The sequence below is a fragment of the Gopherus flavomarginatus genome, chromosome 8 (genome assembly GCF_025201925.1).
Source record: "Gopherus flavomarginatus isolate rGopFla2 chromosome 8, rGopFla2.mat.asm, whole genome shotgun sequence".
Lineage (NCBI taxonomy): Eukaryota > Metazoa > Chordata > Testudines > Testudinidae > Gopherus > Gopherus flavomarginatus.
Window position 1 is genome coordinate 110365252 of NC_066624.1, and position 18354 is coordinate 110383605.

Here is an 18354-nt window from a genome sequence, read left to right on the forward strand (position 1 = left end):
TAAAGATCACACAGTATTTCGTAAGGGTAAGGGTTCACCTTATAGATGCTTTGGCCAAAATATGCCCTTCCTCTCTAGGTGCTACGGTAATACACATCATGATGAGCCGCATACTGTCCACCCTAATGTGGTGGCACTTTTTCAGCAGTATTGTAGACATAAAGATTTCAATGTGTCTTGAGATCTTTGAGATGAAAAGTGCTAGAGAGAGAGGGAAAGAGAGATTAAAAAATATTACCGTTTGATAGAAAACTTGTGACTGAAGAGTTCCAGCTGCCCCAGGACTCCACATATCTCTTTCCAATCCTGCTTTGAGTTACGTTAGTTCTTGGAGTGAGTGTTTTTTTTTTTGTTTCATCTTCATAAAAAAAACTATGGGAAACCAAATGGCAAAGTAACAGCATCAAAATATGCAGCAGACACAGGTGTTTGAAGCTGGTTTTACTTTTGTTTCTGTATTTATAGGACACTCAGGGTCGACGTGGTCTCTTATGGGTTGCTATAGCATGACAGAGGGCCTGATTTCTGATCTCATGCCTGTTGGCCCAAAGTCCTTGCTGTCTGGGGTAGACAGTCTAAGGTTAGAGACAGAGATGGTTGAAAAATGGAAAACATTTTCCCAGAAGATCTTGCTAACTCTTTCCTCTCGTTTCCTGGAAATTTTAGGAAAAAAAAATCAAGTAGCTTTTAGACAGAAATGATAACCAACGCGTACCACCACCAGGATGGGGAAGGTCTACATGTTCATACCACCACTGCCTCCTATCCCTGCTTTATTCCTCTTAAAACCATAGAATCATAGCACTGGAAGGGACCTCAGGAGGTCCTCTAGTCCAGTCCCCTGCACTCAAGGCAGGACTAAGTATTATCTAGACCATCGCTGACAGGTGTTTGTCTAACCTGCTCTTAAAAATCCCCAGTGATGGAGATTCCACAAGCTCCCTAGGCAATTTATTCCAGCGCTTAACCACCTTGACAGTTGAGAAGTTTTTCCTAACATCCAACCTAAACCTCCCTTGCTGCAATTTAAGCCCATTGTTCTTGGTAAACTTTAGCCACCCACAGCGGGAGAAAGGAATCTAGATGGTTCACTATGGCGATTTGATGCCACCAAAGACATCCTGTGTAGGATAACTGTAGAAGCTGCTGCTGGACCTGGAGCTGTTTCATTAAGTCTTTGAAGGACTATCCAGCTGCTTTAGTCATTCACTTTTATTTCTCAAATAGAGCAGAGGTGCTTACCTGTCTCTGCTAGCCTGGGTTGTTTACTCAGTCTTGATTGCTGTCCTGTTGCTTAGAGAGAGTTATAATTATGACTCTGCTGAGTAGAGGGGGTGTTGGAAGTAGGCTGGGTTTGGATTTCTAAAACATCAAGGACTTTGCTAGGTCTTTACTTAGATCCATATCAGTTTCGATTCAATATGAATCATCATAAAGGATCCCAGTGTGCTTTCCTGACGCATCCATTCAATTAGGTTGCAGGCTCCTAGTGGCAGATATCTTGTCTGTTTTATCTCCATAAAGCACTGTCACACCTTTGGAGCTTGATAGATAAGTCTTGCAGCACCCTTCTGCGGTAGCTGGTGGTATCCTTATTTTACAGCTGGATGAACTGAGCACAAAAAGATTAAGTGACTTGCCCAGGGTTGTACAGTGGGTCAGTTGCAGGATCAGGAATAGAGCCCAGGAGTCCTACCTTCCTGGGTTCAAGTCTGAGCTGATTTGGGCTGGGTTAAAACAGGAGTGAGTTAGTGACACCAGTGTAACGGCACCTTTTCAATGGAAGGTCAAATAGCCACCCATTCTGAAGGTTGAGAGGGGTCTGGCTATCTTATGGGGCTTATATAGCCCCCGCTCCCATCAAGTTTGAGAGCCTGATGGTCTTTAATGTATTTATCCCCACCACAGCTCTGGGACGTAGGGTAGAGCTGTACCTTCCCACATTATACGGCACTGGGGAAGTTGAGGAACAGAGGAAGAGAGAAACTGTGATTTGGCCAAGGTCACACAAGAAGTCTTGCGGAGCTGAGAACTGATCCCAGGTCTCCCAAGTCCCAGCCTGGCATGCTAACATGGTGTAATTTCTCCATGTGTGCACAGCGTGTGCATCTTATTCACCATGTGCTTTCTGTTGCCGTCTGCCTCTGCTGCTTTTAGTCTGCACTCATTTAATTTGACCGAGAAGCTTGCATTAGAAGCCATTCATTTCCCTGGCAACTGTGCTTGATGATCAGAAGCTATTCTTAGCATGAAGGACAGGTACAGATTTGTTTGCCTTGGCTGCAGAAACACAACCTCTAGTAGGTCTTTGTTAATAAGAAGTAAATGTTAACTTGCTTTACCCACTAATTACAGGACAAAAGCATAGGTGGCCTTATCCAAAATAATTATCCTCTTGAGTGAATGGAAGAAAATGGCACTAGCTACCAATCAGTTTCCAAACTCCTACATTTCTACCTCTGCAGTTTTCCTCTGACTCCTGCTCGGTGGCTGTGCTAATTAATGTTAAAAGTTATGTCTGAGAAATTGGTGCATTTCCAGGTGTATGTGAAGTGCTAGGAGGGTGTTTGTCCCCATGGTGGTCGTGATTTTTGAGTTTAGCACAAATAGCCCTCGCTAATAGTACTAGCTGAAAATTTCCCATCAAAGTTTTTCAGTGGAAAATGGCTATTTTTTGACAAAACAAACACTTTTGCAAAAACAGTCCAGATTCATTGAAAATTTTATGAATGGACAAGATTTTTGGCCACAATCTAGAAATTTCAACGAAAGTGGGGGAAAAAAATTGTCAATATTTTTAGTCAATAAAAAAAATATTATTTCCAAACTACCTTTACTCTCTAATTAATGATGAAATGTGAATACAGCAGCTGGGATTCCGAGAGTTTGGGTTTTGTCAGCAGTTGATTTCAGGTATGTGTTAGCCTTGATTCAAACGCCCAGTGCCTAGTGATGTGATGGAAAGGTCTTCATTCCCCACTCTCTGTTTGCCTGCAGTTGTAAAGTGCCCATCTCAGTGGTATCTGCGTGCCGTTGGACAGTTGAACAGGAGCACTTGCTTTTATGTGCCTAAAGCTTTGGGTAACAGTGTTTTTATCTTACACGGAGGTTTTTGTTTCAATCGACTCCAAATCAAGAGCTTGGAGTGGATTTTGAACCAAATGCTCCTTATCCTATCCCTGATCCCTTAAGTCATCCAGTCTCCTAACAGGATGATTTTATCAAATATCAGAGCTTTGTCTTACTTGAGAGCTTTAGAAAACTAAAGAGGCACGGACAAATTTCCATGAGGGCTCTCCTCTGAAATGCAGACATTCATTGCCTGTTAGAGTTTGAGCAGGTCGTGCTTGTTTGCTGTTCCTTGATGACAGGTTTTTTGACCTCTGTAAAGCATGAATCGTGTGTGTGTGTGTGTGTGTGTGTGTGTGTGTGTGTGTGTGTGTGTGTGTGTGTGTGTGTGTGTGTGTGTGTGTGTGTGTGTGTGTGTGTGTGTGTGTGTGTGTGTGTGTGTGTGTGTGTGTGTGTGTGTGTGTGTGTGTGTGTGTGAGAGAGATCAGTGGTTTGAGTATGGGGCTGCTAAACCCAAGGTTGTGAGTTCAGTCCTTGAGGGGGTCATTTAGGGAACTGGGGTAAAATTCTGTCAGAGGATTGGTCCTGCTCCGAGCAGGGGGTGGGACTAGATGACCTCCTGAGGGCCCTTCCAACCCTGAGATTCTATTCGACGTTGGTCCTATGGTCAACGTGTAGGTGTGTTACATTTACATGACTGACGTGCTATATAGCCAGCCCTTGCCAGCTGTTCCCCACAGACCTCTCCTGCTCTCAGTCTAAGAGATAACTGTGATATCTCATAGGCCTGAGGAAGAGCCCTTTGTGGCTCAAAAGCTTGTCTCTGGTAGAAGTTGGTCCAATGCAAGATGGTCTCTCGCTCACCTTGTCTCTCTAATATCTCAAACGTTAGTACGTGCCCACTCTTGACCAGTGCTGACTTGTTAATGGCAACCCTGGTCTTAGCTGTCTCTAGCATTTTCTAGTGCAAGTACCTGGTCTGTGTTCTTTGGACTTTGCACTATATGATGCCCTCTAGAGTGAAATTGACAAAGTGTGTTGCCAAACCACTCATGGTAAAATAAAGCGTTTATCTTCCTCCCCAATTTCTATTGATCACCTTCCTTTCCTTTCTTCTCTGTGTTCTATGTTCCCTTCTCCTATCCTTCCCCCTTTTATCCTCTGTCCTGGACTCCACCTCTGTACTCAGCCACCACCCCAGAGGCCATTTTTTGCATGTCTGTTTTGGACTGGTATTTGATCTCACTTACGGGCATGTTGCATGCTAGGCCTGGCAGGCTATTGATCAGCATTCTAAGTGGAGCCTACCAAATGATGGGTCATTGGGCGATCTCCCTCTCCCAAATTTTCTGCAGTTCTCTACTCCAAAAATAAAAATTGGTTTTACAAAGTGGCTTCTTTAAGTGCTGGTGGCTAAATTCGAGTTGGCACGTGCAATATGCTAAGATAGGAGTAGGCGAGGATAGCTGTTGATGAAGCGTTACATGTATGTGACACATGCTTGAATCTGGAAACTGAGATACAAGAGTGATTAAGAGACCTGCCTCCCAGTGAAAGTTTTGGTTCCCTTGGCATGGAATAGAAGTGAGTAACACTTACGTGTCAAGCCAACATGGGGTATTCGTTATTCCATAGCTGAGTACTTGAGTGCAGGAGAGTTGAACGATTCAGTCTGGCAATCAGCTGGAAGAACAGGACGTGTTAGTGGCCAAGAAAACCCTCACAACTGAAAAATGTCCCGATATTTTATAGAGACAGTCCCGATTTTTGGGTCTTTTTCTTATACAGGCTCCTATTACTCCCCACCCCTGTCCCGATTTTTCACACTTGCTGTCTGATCACCCTAGAGCTGGGTGTCTAAGACTGTTGAACAGAGGTCAGGGACTCTGCACTGGGCACCTGAGATGTTCAAAGAGCCTCCATGCCTGTGATAAACACAAATTAGAAATTGCCGCAGCAAGGCTTGTTCACTCTTATGAAGGAGAGTTGTGGCAGGTCTCTACATCATTCATGTTGGAATGAGAGGTGTTAAATCATTGGATACTTCTCATCAGGTCTCTGAGCAGGATTCAAAAGGAGGTGCAGAGAGATGCAGAGACCCCCGCTCCTTCACTGCTGGTGTTACTTTAGGAAGCCAAGCGAAATAAATGGTCATGATCCAGAGGGTGGGCTCTAGTGCCGTACGCATAGTAAGTAATACAAATGCAGTGCAAACCCATCCTACGTGCTGGATAGAATGCAGTTGTCCCGACCAAGGCAGAACTAGCTCACAGACGGAGGGACTGAGTTTTTAGAAGGAGAGGGGAAAATAATAATTGTAATAATAGTTTCTACCTACTGCGATGTGATAAACTCCAGACAATTAAGCTTCTTTGGTAGATTGATAATGTGTGGAGCTCCCATTAAAGTCTGCAGGGCTAATTCGCTTGCACAAAACATGCCTGGAATCATGCATTCCAAATCTTCCCTCATCCCTTAGTGAAAACCCCACCCCGAACCAGCTGCGAAGACTGGAGCACCAGGGATCTCTGTGTGGCTTAGGCAATGCTGTGTAGCTGATGCATAAAGAGGAGGGTTGTTTTCCTTCTCCCCTCAAACCTGTCACCTCCAGGAGAAGAGTCATTTACTGACTCTTAAGGGAAAGCAATGTGTCATCTGAGAGGTGTCCCTTTACCACTTTGCTGACTGAGGCAGTCTGGCAGGTGACAGTTGCACTGGGCAACGGCCCATTCACAACAAAAGTGCTGAGTTAGAGGGTTAGGAATGTGATCTCTTTCTGTTCTTGCTGCTGCTGTTACATTAGCTTGGCTTTCTCCATTACTAGGACCATTTTGATCTGCAGGGTGATTGCAGTGACCTGGGCCTTTTGTTTTATTTCAGCAATAGGGGTCAGACTGTGACGAAGAGGGAATGCGACCTCCTACGAATGCCCACTGCAGACTGGTGTTGAGATGCATTAGATAGGAGTGAACAGGTGGGGGCTGTGCTGGGTTCCTGCTCAACTTGTGCTCTTCTCTGGTGGAGGCAGCTGGCTTCAGCTTCCTTTGTGATCCTAAGATAAATGACTGTCTTGTGGACATTTTTATGTGCACACGTTTCCCTCCATGGGGGCAAAGGCTGAGTCAAGCCCCATATGCTGTCCCTCCTGCTAAACCCAAACTATACCTTTTAATGCAATCCCCCGCCATTCCCAGCGTGACGGATAGCATGTTAGACACATCAGAAGGAAGGCTGTGTTCTTAGACACGGAGCCTGCTTCAGAGCCCACTCAGGTCGATGGGAGTTCTTCCATTAACTCCCATGGGCTTTGCATTGGGCCTAGGTCACTTGGTCCTTTTGCTCTGCTCCAGGTATGAGCCAAGCATCAGATTTGCAGTGGAGACACAGAGCAGAAGTGTTTCACGTTATAGGCTAGAGGGCTTTGTCCTTTCCATCTTGCCTTTCTGGAGCTATCTACATGCCGGGTTCTTGCTAGGCTCCAGGGCACATGGAGTTCAAATGCAACCTCCTCCTTCAGCCCAACGTTGTGACTTTCGTCCTTGGCAGTAGCTGACAGCAGATGGGCATTCAGGCAGTTGAGAGAAAGGGTGGATAACAGCACTTTGCTGTTCAGAAGCCATACACATCCTGGCTCATGTTTGGTGCGTGTTGTGAAGGAGCGTAATAATCATAGCAGCTATTAGAACTGGTCCAAAATTTTTCATTTAACCCCCCCCCCCCCCCCGATAAGTAGCTTTTTAATGAAAATGGAAGTTTCTGCTGGAAATGCTAAGTTTTCATTACGTTTTTCAGGTTTTTGTTAAAGAACTGAAACCCTACAAACATTGGACTTTTTTTGATGGAAAACTCAAAAAATAGTGTTGAAAAATAAATGCTTTAATCAAAAAACAAACAAAAAAAAATAACAAACCTCTCTGGAAAACAAAAAAATCTGCCCCGGTTCTATTTCTCTGCTGGCTGGTGTAACCCTTACTTTGCTCGCTTGCATTGTGACCCATTGAAGGAGAGACCTCTGGACTCTATGCTGGTCTCACAGGCCTGAGTCTCTGGCTGAACCAATGGACTTCCTGGGTGGGTTAGTTTGAATAGAGATTGGGACAGGTGGCAACCCATTGATTAGGGTGCCAGCTGACTGCTTTTTTAAAGAAAAAATCAGCCTGGTTGGAGAATCCGTCTCTGCCTCCTGATCTTGCAGCTTTTGGAGGGGAGTGTTGGATGATAAAACAAAGCAACTAAGACCATGAACTTTTAATGTAGCGTTGGGGCCCGATGATGACCTCATTCTAAGCCTCTCGCTATATCTAAGTCTGAAACTATGACAATTTAGTATTAAAATGTAAAAATGAAAGAGAATGGCTAATGTTCACTCATCCTAGGGCACTGTGCTATTACTCAGGAGTGGGGGGAAACAGACATTTCTAAACCAGAGGTAGAGATTTACTGGTACTCCTGAGTGCCTTTTGATTATACTGCTTTTTAGATAATGGATGATAATGCCTTTAAAAATACGTAACCTCTCTAAAGGTTGGTGACGTTGGGAATCAAAGTGGATTGTGAGATCTGGTGACCCATCAGAGTGAGCCGGTGAAATGAAAATTGCTTTAATGAAAGTGCATGAATGAACAAGATTGTCCAGTAGTTTAGGTCCAAAGTGAGAATTTTGCTTTAATAAAAATCTAATATAAAAGCCCCCCAAATTATTTATTTTATAGCAGTAAGTTCTTAAGGGCTGCCTTGTGCTTATTGCTGTACACAAATGTGGAAAGCGGCAATCTCTGTTCTGAAGGGCTTAAAATACATACAGATGAAGAAACATTTATTTTTTTCTAACACAAACCCTGCTGCTCCAATATGTTCACTTGTATTGTAGTAGGTCTTTGTAACGCTGTTGTAGGAGGTGTTATACAGACAAACACCCTGCCTTAAGAGATTGCAATCTGTATAGGATCTGGCTAAATAGGGCATGGGGTTGGGAGTCAGGAGGTCTGAGTTCTTTTCCTGGTTCTGCCACTGACCTGCTCCATGACTTTGGGCAAGTCACTTCCCCGCTTTGTGCCTCAGTTTCCCCTTCTACCCTTGGTCTGGCTTGTCTGTTTAGATTATAAGTTTTTGGGACAGGCACTGTCTCTTGCTATATGTCTGTAGACTGCCTGGCACAATGATGCCCCAATCTACCATATTAATGATAGTCTGTGCAAGCCTTTTTTGGTTTTGGATTTTAAAATATTCCTAGACCTTGCAACTGGTTTCTTTGTTGGAGGGGAGAGGAGTCCCAGGGGAGAGGCAAGTGAAAATGACCGGTGTCATTCACAGGCTAAGGGAAATGCAGACAGCAAATGGTGAAAAGTCAATTCAGTGGTTTTGAAAATAATCTGCTTTCAGTAATCTGAGTGTTTATTAGCCACATGAGGATGGGGAGATGGTTAAAAAAAAATACAGGGCCTGATTTTGCTGTCAATTGCACACAGGTGTAAATCCTGCGTGACTGTTGTTGGCAACTGTAGATCCGTGCAGAATCAGGCCCATGATTTTTATTCTGTCAAGGTCCATTTTAATCAAGGTTCATGGTGACTGATCCCTCTTTCATTCCTCACTGCTCCCGTCTGGTGGCTTCCTTCGAACCTCCGTCTCACTCATTTGTTCATCAGGAGCCTCTCCATGATGCACATCAGTTTCCCTCGCTCCTCAGCCTCCCCTCCTGCCTTTCTCCTCCTTTCCTCACCTGCCTCCAGAAGCAGTGGTGTGTACATTGTAAATAACGCCATCTGCAAGGGGGCCAGTATCATACTGGGGCCCCACGAGCTGGCAGCTCACGATAGCAGCCCTGTGCTTTGAGGAGCAGTCTGTAGAACCCCAGCCCCCTTCTCTGTCTGCAGAACTGCAGGGAGGGAGAACTTGTGGTCATTTTTCCGTCTTGGGACAGAAGGATGGAGCTGGAGAAAGGAGCCACTCGGGGCATGAATCTTTTCCCTCGCTTGGTCCCTTCCGATTGGGTGCTTGGCTTGCGAGAGCATCCTAGTACTTGTCCAGTGCAGCCTGAGCCCTTCTGTTCTGGACTGCTCCAAAGGAATGCACTGCGCAATAGATCGATACGGTCCCCTTTTGGGGGACAATTTTATGACTATTGGGAGTAAACTTGAAGCTTTAGTGTAAAGTCGAAGTTAAAAATTGGTAATTTGTTCCTGCAGCCAGGTTTGCTGGCTCAGGAATGCAGGCAAGGATGGAGGTGAGGTCATGGTTTACATAGGAAAGCTCTCCTGCCCTGATGTATGCAAAGTCCTGTGGGTGAGATGCTCCTCTTGCTGGAGCTAATTTTACCCATCAGAGCTGATGCAGCTGACCCATACTGCCAGCTGTCTGACATCATCCTTCCTTTTGCAGGATGTCCTGAGAGCACAGTGGTGGTGAGTCCCTGCATGTCTGACATGGACACTCTGGTTGTGGTTGATTGAAAAGCCATAGTTATCAAAACAGCTCGCTGCTGGGCACGATAGATTAGGAGAGTGCACACTTCATCATGAGCGGAAACCCAGGGCTACCTCCTCCATTGCTGTAAATTGGCATTGACTTCAATGGAACGGTGCTGGTTTACACCAGTGGAGTGTCTGTCCTCCTGGTTTTCTGCAGCAAGCCCCCCTCCGAGAAGGCAGCAAGTGAGTGGTAGCTGTCACTCTTTGACTTGATTCACTTCCCAACGAGGGTTGGCCAGAAGAAAATCATAAAAACAAAACAAAACACCCCACCCCACCCACTTCCAGGTTATATTTTTTTGCATTATCATTTTTTATTGAATTCTTTTCAGAAAAATTATTGTTGTCAATGTGTATAAAATATTAGAACCTAATAAACACAGAAACCAAATAAACTTAATAAGGACCCAATCCTGCAAACAGTTACTTGGTGAGTAACTCAGTGGCACTGTTCTCATGAGTGAAGTTACCCTGATGTGTGATTGTTGGCAAGACTGGGCCCTAATACCAGAAAGGCCTAATCATCATGCTCTGAAAAAGCAACGCGAGCTGCTTGATATAGGCTTTACAATCAGTGTTCAGGCACCAAAAGGTAAGTGGCCTGGTTTTTCGGCAGTGCTGAATATCCTGGAATCTCATTCAAGTCCGTGGAAGTTAAAGGAGAGTAGCAGTTCTGAAAATTAGGCCATTTATATTTAGGAACCTAATCTTGGAGATTTTGGCAACGAATCCGAAGCACTGGACACGAGGTGGGTTAAAGTGTAAGACCGTATCGGCCTAAATCCTGCAGATTTTTAAAGCATTTTTCATTTCAAACGAAACGGTCAGATGGAGGTGGATTGAAGTCTAGGGACAAAGGGAGGCAAACTCATTTCCCTCCTCCTCCCCATACGCCTGTCAATCATACACCAACAGACCCTTGTTAATTCACAGTGGTAACTAATTCCTTGAGAGCTTGTCTACACATCATTTTAACTGTATCGGTGTCCTAAAGGCGGGGCAGTCCCTCTAGCGCAGACGCGGTTACAACAGTACAGCTGTTCTTTACCAGAAGGGGGGTAAGCTACACTGGTATAAGGCATCTTCATACCAGTGTAACTGTGTCTACATCAGGACTTTTACTGGTATCACTATTTCGGTTTAAAAAAATAAATCACACCCCTAACCAAAATAGTGACCCCAGTAAGGCTTTCAACTGTAGACCAGGCCTTAGCATGGATAAATGTTGTGAATTAGCAGAAGAGTGAATGAGATTTTTTTTTTTTTAAAAAGGCTGCTACATCATAAAATAGTTTTGACAATTGCCACTTTAATGGCTGAGATTTAGTGATTGTGAGTGCCTCAATTTTTGAGTGTCCAACACATGAGACAAGGGGGTTTTATTTTCAGAAAACCCGGAGCACCAGTTATCAGGTTTGTTATGTTGGGCACCCAAAAAAAAAAAAAGGAAAAAGGAAGATAGGCTGTGGCAAACAGCATCCCAAGGAAGGGCCTCAGACAAGAGGTCTGAGCCCAGCAGAATCTAATCTCCAAGATTAGAATGTCCCATGGCACAAACCCAGAATGAGTGAATAAACAGCTGACTCCCAGTTGGCTAAACACATGGGACCCAGCAACAGACTAGTGTTTGTGCCAGGGGTAGGCAACCTATGGCATGATTTTCAGGGGCACTCGCACTGCCTGGGTCCTGGCTGCCGGTCCGGGGGGCTCTGCATTTTAATTTAATTTTAAATGAAGCTTCTTAAACATTTTAAAACCCTCATTTACTTTACATACAACGATAGTTTAGTGATATATTGTAGACTTATAGAAAGAGACCTTCTAAAAACATTACAACGGGTCAGCAACCTTTCAGAAGTGATGTGCCGAGTCTTCATTTATTCTCTCTAATTTAAGGTTTCACGTGCCAGTAATACATTTTAACATTTTTAGAAGGTCTCTTTCTATAAGTCTATAATATATCACTAAACTGTTGTTGCATGTAAAGTAAATAAAGTTTTTTAAATGTTTAAGAAGCTTCATTTAAAATTAAATTAAAATGCAGAGCCCCCTGGACCGGTGGCCGGGACCCAGGCAGTGAGAGTGCCACAGAATATCAGCTCGTGTGCTGCCTTTGGCACGCATGGCATAGATTGCCTACCCCTGCATTACAATGTATAACTGGCACGTGAAACCTTACATTAGAGTGAATAAGACTCAGCACACTACTTCCGAAAGGTTGCCGACCCCTGGTCTGTACGCAGTGGTAACATTTTAAAAATATTTTAGTTAAACCTGCTGAACGCAAAGTCTGATGAGAACTGTTTTAAAACCAGGTCTGGTCACAGGAGCATTATCTACACGGAGTTGCCACTGGCATTAATGCTGGCTCAACTGAACCAATATTAGAACTAGTGGGGAATGTTCTGTAGATTTCCCCATTTCAGATAAGATCTCAGGGCATCTTGCCAGGAGCCGAAGGGCAGCACCTAAATTGCATATAACTCTACATCAGTTTTACATGAAGTGTAAACACACACAACCCTAATATTTGCTTGTACTTGTCTCCTCTTTGATGGATGGAGAGAATTTGCCTGTTGGCTTAGTTCATCCGCAACAACAGCCTGCAATTTTTCATCTTCGTCTGTACCGTGCAATAAGTTGAAGAGGCCAGTAATGGGCTACGTTTTAGGCTATTGTAGTCTGTCTGTGGCTTGGCTCTGCCTGTTTTAAGTTATAGGTCTGGTGACGCCTGCAGTAAGTAGTAGGAAGGCTGATAACTCTGATGTCTCTTGTTCTTGAACATGAGTCAGATCCTGAGATGCATCAGTGCTGGGCTGAGTCACAGGGAGAGCATACTAGGTTTGATCTTGGAAGGTGCTGAGTGCTTTGACCCAGTGCAGCAAAGCACAAAGAACCGTAGAAACATAGGGCTGGAAGGGACAGTGATAGATCATCTGATCCAGTCCCCTGTATTGAAGCAGGACCAAGTATTGTCTAGACCATCCCTGGCAGGTGTTCGTCTAACATGCTCTTAAAAACCTCATACGATGGCGTTCCACAACCTCCCGGGGTGATTTATTCCAGGGCTTAACCATCCTTGACAGTAAGGAATTTTTTCCTAACGTCCAACCTAAATCTACCTTGCTGCAGTTGAAGCCCATTTCTTCTTGTCCTGTTCTCTGTGGTTAAGGAGAACAATTTATCACCCTCCTCTTTGTAACAGCCTTTTATGTACTTGAAGCCTGTTATCATGTCCCCACTCAGTCTTCTCTTCTCCAGACTGAACAAACCCATTTTTTTCAATCTCACCTCATAGGTCATGTTTTCTAGACCTTTCCTCATTTTCATGGCTCTCCTCATGACTTTCTCCAGTTTGTCCACATCTTTCCCATCGTGTGGTGCCTGGAACTGGACACAGCACTCCCGCTGAGGCCTCATCAGTGCTTATAGATTTAAGGACGTGAATAGTCCCATTGACTTCAGTGGTACTACTCACGGTGCTCAAAGTTGAGAACATGCCTAAGTGCTCTGGGTGGATCAGGGAAGAGTGCTCAGTAGATTACAGGAGTGAGCCCAATGCACATTAACGACTTTTCCACACTAGGGGGTCTGCTCCTATTGAAACCAGTGGCCAAATACACTCCTTGATGTCAGTATTCCAGCATCAGGCTATTGGTACAGAAACAAGCTACTCTTAAAAAGGATATTTTGCAGATGAGAGGGGAAGGAAATTATCCTCCCTTTGGAATCTGTACCCTTTACAGACCTGTTGTGGAAGCAATGGAAAAGGTGTCCTGTTTGTGGGAAAACTAGGTGCCTTCCTCTTCCATTACTGTAAACGGTCCAGACGTAACCACGGGGTTTTACTACTTGTGATAGAAAAATGTTTCCTCGTACGTAGCACAGGTGAGAGAATTGCAGGCCTCAGCTGAGTGGTTCTAGCATCACAGCCACAAATGGAAACTGTGCAGCCTGAGGAACACTAGTGGTTGTCTCAGCGTACCACACGCCAACACATCGGTCATGGGGGTTGGCCACACTTGGAGTGGCAAAGCCAAGATTAGAACCTTACTCCCAGTGCCCTACTCTGACTGCTACAGAATAACTCTGCTTACATTTTATGCAAGGGTGAAACTGCCACCATCATGAGTTTTCAGGGCTTCTCTTAGAAGGGCAGCAAAGTGAAATGTATGGGAATTGAGTCAGGTTCACTTAGGAGCTGCGGTCCCGTAGCAAGAGGACCTGGGATGTGGATCCAGCCGAGGAGGAAAGGGAAAGGCTGAGAAAAGCTGCACTAAAAGTAATTCCATGTGTGTATTACTCTGACTGTGGAAAATGTTGGGGTTGAGGATCACATCCGGCCCCCTAAGTGGATAAGGTGGGGTTTAACAGCAACAGAGCAGCCCAGATACGCGTGCCAGCAGATCGTATTCACCCCCGTCCCCTGACATCATTTGTGTCTCTTTCCCCTGCACTCCCCCCCACCCCTTCTCAGAAGTTAGCATGTTTTATGAGCATGGTGCCTTGAAAGTCTCCGTCACTCACTGTCCTGGCTGGCACTAGCTGTAATCTTGTTCACAACGTACAGATGATGGGTGTCCCAGAGGAATCCACATACTAAACCTCCGTCTGATTTTGCAGTACAAGGGAAATGTGCAAAACATCCCAGAAGTAGTGTGGTTTAAATTGCAAGCTTTGGAAAATAATTGTAGCGAGGCCTGTTCATCACGGGGATTAATTGTGTGTCTTTCCAGGGCTGGGAAAGAAATCCAGAGTTGTGACTCAGGAGGAGACTTTGGAAGGAGGACACCCTGAATATCTTCAAAGTGCCTTTCTGCATTCATCCAGGAGTGTTCAGCGCTAGAACTGGTACGTAGACCTATTTCTCGTCCACCCCGGGTAATTCTGTGCTGGTTTCTCCCCAAGAATTCCAACTCGAGACCCTTGTTTGTGATTTTTCATAAGGAATCACAATCACTTAATGGAGATGGAGGCTCATTGAAGTTTTGAGACACAGGCACTAACTTTGTGCAGTGCTGAATGCCCTGGCACTCGGTGCCTTCTGTGGTGGGGAAGCTGAGAGCTCAGGTGCTCAGAATCTCTGCAAAGTTATTAATGTTCAGAGCCCTGGGCTGAGTAGAATTTTAGAGCTTCTGTTGTGCTCGCTGAAGTGGGTGTGCTGAGGTCTGATACCAGATGTGTCCATGATATATTTGAGGGTGTGTGTGTGTATATGTAAATACATAAAATGTAGCAGTGGATATAGATGAAACATGCATGTGCAGTACACAGTGATGCTTGTGATATATAAAGTTTATCCATGTGTGTGCACGTGTGTAATATATCATCTGTGTTTACATGTGTGTAAAGTATTTGTATGCATGCACACATGTACTCTCTGAATGTGGAACCATTTCAGAGCTACGATGCAGCCTCCTAGGGAAATGCTCCTGGCCAAGATGATAAAAGCCAGCTCCTGCTTTTCTGTGACTTCTGTCTATATTAATTCTTTGTGACTCAGTATTTGCCTTTGACTGCAAATGGGAGCAGTCACACACCTTTGTGTTAGCACATTTGACAGCGCATAGTTTGTCTGCAAATCTGACAGCTTCTTTTGAAATGCACCGGATCCTCACCTTCTGCAAGAGGGCCTGGCGTTCGCCCTGCGTCTTCCTGCGACGCTGCCGAAGCCCCCAGTGGTGTGCGGGTGTTGCCGCTCGTGCGCTCTGGCTGTGGAGACGGTTATGAATCAAGTGTACTGAGGGATCCTGGTTACATAATGTCATTTAGGTGAAATTGGTCGTGGCCTGAACCACTGGCCTAGTGTCGGGTGATCCGTGCAAGGGGTTGGGGGGGATTGTTTTTTTCTTTTCAGTCCCTGGGCTTTTGCTTCCTAGATTAGCACAGACTGGGCGTGTGCAGGGAAGGACCAGTTTGTGTTGTACATCAGTGATCTCTATCTGGCCAGAGTTTCTCCCTGCTGTGCTGAGATGCCTTGCAGTCTTCCTTGCAGACAGAAGAGTTGTCAGGCTAAATAGGCAACGTAGTAACGAAAAGAGTAAGGTATAATTGGAGCAAGGAAAGTCGGGGGAGATCCTTGGAGCTGGCCCAGGAAAGTGCTGCTGGTAAATAGGCTCTGGGGGCATTTTGGTGTCTAGTATGCTCATGTCACAAAAGGACAATGCACGTATTTGCATGTAATACAATGCTTTGCATGCGCTCTCAAGGTGCCATACTGGCTGTTTATGTGGCTCACTCTGCAGACTACTGGTACGCAGCCACCTTTCGGGGGAGATTAGCACTTTATTCCAATCGAATTGGCATCGTTTAAACTTGCTGGAAAGCCGCGCTTCCAAAACAGGCTGCCTGCCAGCCCGGATCATTAATTTGACCAGGATGGGTTCGGTCCCCGGCTCTCAGCCCGTTTATCTCTTGATACATTATCTCTGGTTGAGAGTCCAATCTTTCCCTGTAAGGTCACGGACCCATTAATCCCATGCTGCAGGCCAAGTGGCAGTAAATCATGTCCTGCCAGCCCCTGTGTAAATCAGATGGGCGCATTTACAGCCAGCGTGCCTCCGGGGTTCGTTCCCTTAGCCCCCCACTCACTGCAGCCTATGTTCCTCTCATGGTGAGTAGGGAAGGTGGGTGATTTCTCTCTCAGGCTGACACAGCTGATATTTCTCCTCTCGGCAGACGCAGGCAGAGTGATGGTGCCTGGTGCTCATTAAATGTTGCCGGCCCTTTTCCTGGGGACCTTAGCCTGTTTGTGCTCTGAGTCCTGATCCACAGAGGGTCAATGTGCTCCTGTGGCCCCTTTTCTAACACCCGCCTCGCTGCTCTCTGTGCTTGGCGTGCCGAGGCTTCTGCTGCCCATTTCATGTGCTTCCTGGTGTCTTGCTCTGCATTCCTTGGGCAGGTGGTTTTACAAAATCCATCCAGGCACTGATGTGGCCTTCATCACCACAATGGCAGAGAGCCTGCTCCTACTGATACCAGGGGGTTAGTCCTTGAATGGAATGGAATAGACTACTCCATACGGCCTTGGTGCATTAGGAATGCACCCGGTTCCCATGTCAAAGACAAGTGCAGCTGGCACCCCTCTGAGTGTCGTCACTGGGTTTTAAAAAAGTAATTCAACAGCCACCTCCCAGGAAAGACCTGTCCCAGCTTCCGGCTGCCTGATGAAAACGAAGTGCTGTGCTGTCGTGCATCCCGGTCATTGCTCTTTGAATTAATGGTTGCTCGTGTTAAGTCTCCTTAAATTTAAAGAGGGGTGTGTGTGTGTTTGGGTGCATCTCTGTTTTGTGGGTGCATTCTGCCTCGTCAAGCTTTCTGTGCAGTGGGAATGGCATTTAAGCTACGTTTGATCTCTTCCTAATGGGCAAGATAACTCTGGTTTCTCCAGAGCAAAGGTGCTCATGTTCTCCATCTCCCATGACATCGGAACGATCATAATCTTGATCCCTGGAGGCCTTGGTACCCTTTGCTGCCTATCTTAGGTATTTATTTGGCCCCCATCAGTGCAGTATCTTAGCAGTTCAGATGTGTATCCTCATGACACCCTGTGTGATAGGACATTGCTGTTATCTCCATTGTACAGATGGGGAACTGAGGCACAGAGAGGCTAAGTGACTTGCCCAAGGCCATACCGAAAATCTGTGGCAGAGCATGGAATTGAACCTGGCTTTCTCAAGTCCCAGTCTAGCGCTGTAACCACTAGACCATCCTTCCACTCTGTCTTGGCCCTTGGATCTTTTGATGTCCCTCCAGAACCGTTCTCTCTCTCTCCAGACAGAAGGGTTATAGAAGTTTTTAGTCTGGGTTTCCCCCTTGGGCACAGGCATTGGGATCTTCTTCCCTTTCAGCCATGGAGCAGCTGCACCTGAAGGGAGATTCGTGCTGGTGGGCCTGCAGCATTAATACCCACCGGCCACTTACCACTGTCGGAGCGGTTCTGCCAGGGAGGGACATCGTTAAAATCCAGCCAGGCTCTGTCGGATTGCTGCATGGAGGCTGCGTGGGAGGAGCACTGCATCAGCCCAGGTCCCTCATGTTGGCTGATCCAGACACCTCTAACCCTCCCTCCGCCATCCCTTGTAGTGCATTGGCACTGTACAGCCCACTACATGGGATTCCCGCAACTTAGGTTCCATTGGCAGAGCCTGTTGAGAGGGTATATCCAGTCTCTGTGTTTTTTTTTCAAATGTAATAAAACCTAGGTCATGTTTCCCCTGGAGACACCACGGGTCAGAGATCTAAACCAAATGCTTTGGCCTGAGATGTGTGCGTCTGGGGATGCACCCCTGAGGGTTTGCTATGCCAGGGAGTCTGTTGCTGTGACCAGGTCATGCTCTCTCTTCTCCTGGCACCACTCCTGGTTTGGATCATGCTCCTCTCTTCCCTGGTGAGCTTTTCGGCTGTGTCCTGCTTGGGCTGCTGCTAGGGACCTGCCTGTGCATTGATGCCTTGGCACGGAGGCCAAATCTACCCAGTCCCCTTTGAGTAGTGTTGTTTTTTTTTTTAAACTTACAAAAGATCTGCTTGGTGTTCTGCAAATTGCGGGAACTTGACCCAAGTTCCCACAATTCCCCAAAAGGAGTCTTGATATCCCACAATACCCTGCAGCGAAGTTCCCCAAGGCGCTGCATCCACCCATGATGTATGGGACGCTAGGCTGCCTACCCACAGTGTGGTGCATCTTTTGCTGATACAGTCTCTTCCAGGGAGGAGGCGTGGCACCAGCAAAGGCCGATAATGTTCGTAGCAAAATGCCAGCAAAATGCTGCTGGCCTGTCTCTTCCCTCATCGGTTGGTTGCTTTCTCCCCAGTA

The 18354-nt window shown here is 45.9% G+C and overlaps 1 protein-coding gene across 6 annotated transcripts in view; it reads left to right on the forward strand.

Moving 5' to 3' along the window:
• Positions 1 to 18354, forward strand: part of LPP (LIM domain containing preferred translocation partner in lipoma) — a 443967-nt gene that overhangs the window by 17872 nt on the left and 407741 nt on the right. For all 6 annotated transcript variants that reach the window (XM_050964799.1, XM_050964800.1, XM_050964802.1 and 3 more), the window contains one exon: positions 14276 to 14390. The gene's annotated coding sequence lies outside the window, so the exon portion shown is untranslated. The remainder of the gene's footprint in view (positions 1 to 14275; positions 14391 to 18354) is intronic.